Source organism: Aplysia californica, unplaced genomic scaffold (assembly GCF_000002075.1).
Source record: "Aplysia californica isolate F4 #8 unplaced genomic scaffold, AplCal3.0 scaffold00017, whole genome shotgun sequence".
NCBI classification, from domain to species: domain Eukaryota; kingdom Metazoa; phylum Mollusca; class Gastropoda; order Aplysiida; family Aplysiidae; genus Aplysia; species Aplysia californica.
The window spans coordinates 1707991-1711883 of record NW_004797287.1 but is presented as its reverse complement, the minus strand read 5'-3'; the positions used below and the strand labels follow the sequence as shown (position 1 = coordinate 1711883).

General features: G+C 40.1%; 2 non-coding genes across 2 annotated transcripts; both read right to left on the bottom strand.

Annotated features, from left to right (window-relative positions):
- Positions 1 to 1934: 1934 nt before the first annotated feature.
- On the bottom strand, positions 1935 to 2007 carry TRNAR-ACG. Its single transcript has one exon. It is a non-coding gene; the product is annotated as a tRNA-Arg (tRNA).
- A 528-nt stretch (positions 2008 to 2535) lies between these two features.
- Positions 2536 to 2608, bottom strand: TRNAR-ACG. Its single transcript has one exon. It is a non-coding gene; the product is annotated as a tRNA-Arg (tRNA).
- Between the last annotated feature and the right edge of the window lie 1285 nt (positions 2609 to 3893).

Below are 3893 nucleotides of genomic sequence, written 5' to 3'. Positions count from 1 at the left end.
TCTGTGTCATATTATGTAATAGATTACTAAACACAAAAGCGTCAGTTGATAGAAATTGGCAGGGTAAAAAATAAAGGGGAAACATAGTTGTTAGAGCAGGTCCAACTGTATGTATAATAATATTATATAGGTAATAATACAACAATAGATCTGTAATACAACAAAGAGAGACGAGCAAGAGGCTACTCAGCACACGACAACACCCACTCTACAACCCGTCGTTATTAGCAGCTCTCAGTACTCTCAGGTACTCGGTGCGTGAGTACATTTGTACCAGCAAGCCTGAAGCCTGGAGAGGGCGCCATGTCAGACAAAGGTCCAGTGGTGTGGACGTAAGAGTTACCGGACGTGACGTCAGAGAGATACACACAGCAGCAGCAGACGTGATAATCCTCCTCTCACTCTCATCGGGCCACCCGTCGCCGCCATGTTTGTTATTTTTGGAATCGAAGTGGGGATTGAGGCTCACACCTGACGTCATCGCTCTTTGATTCCCCTGCTCGGACTTTTTCAAGGTTGGTTAGTCGCGTTAATTAGACGCCATGTTGGAAACACGAGCCTGCGAAGTGCGTTCATTAGCGCGGTCTGCGTCGTGCGGTGGCGTTCAAAAGGTGAATTGATCACCGAAACGAAACCGGCTGTTGGGGTGAGCTGATTGCAATTTTAGCGCGAGCCAACAATGCGCTTAGCACGTACTTGCCCGCTGTAATTACAGGATTGATGAGATGGGGAGTTGGGGAAAATGAGCCGTTTGATCTCTGTCGCTTTCATTCATTCAAGCCCGTGACGATCTGAGAGGGAACTAGATCTAGACCCCCGTTATCTTATTTCGATTCAGGTTACATGATTGTATACACCCTGTCCTGGACAATCTCAAAGGAGGACAAAGACGTTAAAGATGTGCATGTGGAGTCTGGAGAGTAAATAACGGTGTACCAACGCCAGCTTTATTAGAGGTTTAGAGTCGGCGTTGCGGTATACTGATTATATTTTTCTCAAGAACTGAAAAGAGGAGGGTCTCCCCCGTTCACACACATACGCACGCATGCACACATCCACGCACTCACACACATACGCACGCATGCACACATCCACGCACTCACACACATACGCACGCATGCACACATCCACGCACTCACACACAAACGCACACACAAGCACACAAACACACACACACAGAGACACACACACCCGTACACAAACACAACACACACACACACGTACACACACATCCACACTCTCACAATAATAGATGTTTACACGCGCTCGCTCGCTGTTACAGAGAACCAAGGCGTTTTTTAAATTATTATTCATAAGTATCCATCCTTATCTTTCATCCAACTCATCACTCAGCACATTATGATGCTGCACTCACCCCTATATAGATAGACGATTCTCGGCTCTTCATTCACTCAGCTCTGTCCTTAAGAAGAGACTAACCTTTAGATCTCTCAGGAGGTTAGTACAATGGTAGACCTATACAAACATAAAACAATGCAAAACAAGCCCGCATTTCGTGAGTATTCAGTTTCTAAGTTGATAAAAACCTCGGGAAGAGGATTTCTACAATTTATTTCAAAAGTTCCACATTATAGATTCTATACAAGTAGGCCTACAATAAATTTTAATACTGGAAGTATGGGTAGCCTACTTTTTCATTCTCGAATCTGACATTTTGGGATGCACACCGGGAGCAGACAACGGAAGGCGATACAAATCATTAATCACCTCACCTTGTAAGAAGATTCTGAAGATTACTTTTGAAAACTATGCTGAACTCTTTAGATATATAAATCGCGGTCCTCGGCAAATATAAATAAATCATATTATGAAAAAAGAAAAAGTATACCATAAAAAAGTAGTTGTAAGGAACCAAATGTCAAAAGCGTCATGAAAAAATAATTACCATTCTTTGAAAAAGAAAAAAAAATGTACGAGCCTGCCAGGATTCGAACCTGGAATCTTCTGATCCGTAGTCAGACGCGTTATCCGTTGCGCCACAGGCCCCGCTGAACCCAGAGGAGAACCAAAGTAGAACACTTGTGGGCGTGCGCTGTAGCCTACAGGTATTTTCTTCACTGCGCGGTCTTTCGTTTTGCTTGGGTAAACAAGGCGTGCTCTTTCTTCGGCTCTATTCGTCTGCTAGGTTAGTCTTTATTATTACATTGAGTTCTATTTCAAAGTGCAGTGTGTGTTTCTGGTTTTTATAAAGTGGTAGATCTTGTTATGTTATGTTGCACAAGGATGTTGGCCTTGTAATTGTAATTTATCGTCAATGAACTATGATTTACAGCCTGTTAAACTAGTCTAGATATATATCTAGATTTCTAGATTTTAAATTCCTTCACACAATTTATTGAAAACTAACAAAAAAAAACTTACTCAGTGTCAGTAGAATAGTCTAGATCTAGAATCTAGTCCCAAGTAAGTATATAACTTTTTTAACTTAAAAGAGAACAAATAATAGACAAAACCAGTCGGTCTTGCCACGGGCTATCTAAAAACACATGCACACTTTCGAAAAAAAAATACAAACGAGCCTGCCAGGATTCGAACCTGGAATCTTCTGATCCGTAGTCAGACGCGTTATCCGTTGCGCCACAGGCCCACATGAATCAGGCTCAGAGACTTTATTACAGTAAAGACTGGCACTAGATGTCTACCTGTCTCGTTCGTTCCGTAGTATTGCCAAAGATTCTCTACTCTCCACTACACGATCTTTGGTATTGCGTGTTTCAGGTCGTCACAATACACAATCGACTAAACCTAATTCTAAAACTACTCGAAGGTATCTAATAATACTAATAGGGGGGATAGGAATAAAAGGGATGGGAGATTGGACAAGTGGTCTAAAATAAAAAGAATAAAAGAGGGGGAGGCTCATTCAACCCTGTAGTCTATTGGCCCACTGGAACGAAGTACTCTGTTTTATTTCTCCTTCAGTGAATAAAAGAACAAGAGATCATGAAATTCTAGTGATTTCATTAAGTTACTGAGACAACTTTTCTCATTTATTTAGGAACAAACCAGTTTCATTAAAAATATAAACCAATGTACGCAAGTTTTCGATACCATAGAGTATTGCGTGTCTCAGGTGGACACTCCACACAGTCGATTAGACCAACAGTGCGGTCAAAAATTTGAGGCGCAACTTATCATTAAATATCTTTTTAACGGGTGAATCAATGTCACCCATACCCCTGAACAGCAGGTTGTATCAATTAGTGTTAACTTAATCCTATTTTTCCACAACAGTTGAGACTAATTTACACATTTTAAAAAATAAATTTATATAGCCTAAAATACTATAAATCTCCTTCAGGTGGAAAATGGTCTTGTTCACAGCACTTTCCGCTCCTCACACACATTTTGCTTACGCCTATGGCCCACGTCACAACTCACTTATGACCCTTTTCAATTTCAAAACTAGTTACAAAAAATTAATTTTATAGTGAACATATTTTTACAGTAAAAGTTCTCAAAACTTGAGTTCAATAACATAATCTCGCGATTAGGAAAAAAAATGACAGACGATATTGTCCCAGCTGTAAAACCTTTTTAAATCAGCAGAAACAACCCACTGGGATTACTTATTGGCATTTTTAAAGGAACTTTCTAGAATAAATAGCTAACAGGTGTTTACAAAAATATTGATCTGTGAAGACAAATTGATACAAGTCACTGTGCAAAAGCAGGAGAGTTTATGTTCGATAGTTGAGGAGATATTTGACAATATTTAGGTTTTGGAATACTGTAATAACTTAATGATTGGCTGCTTGACTGAATTTATTAAAGAATTAAAAGGACTCTTCGATGAACATTGTGCCTTGTGAGTGGAAGAATACTGCTCTGAAATTATAGCTCTCTCTCTCTCTCTCTCTCTCTCTCTCTCT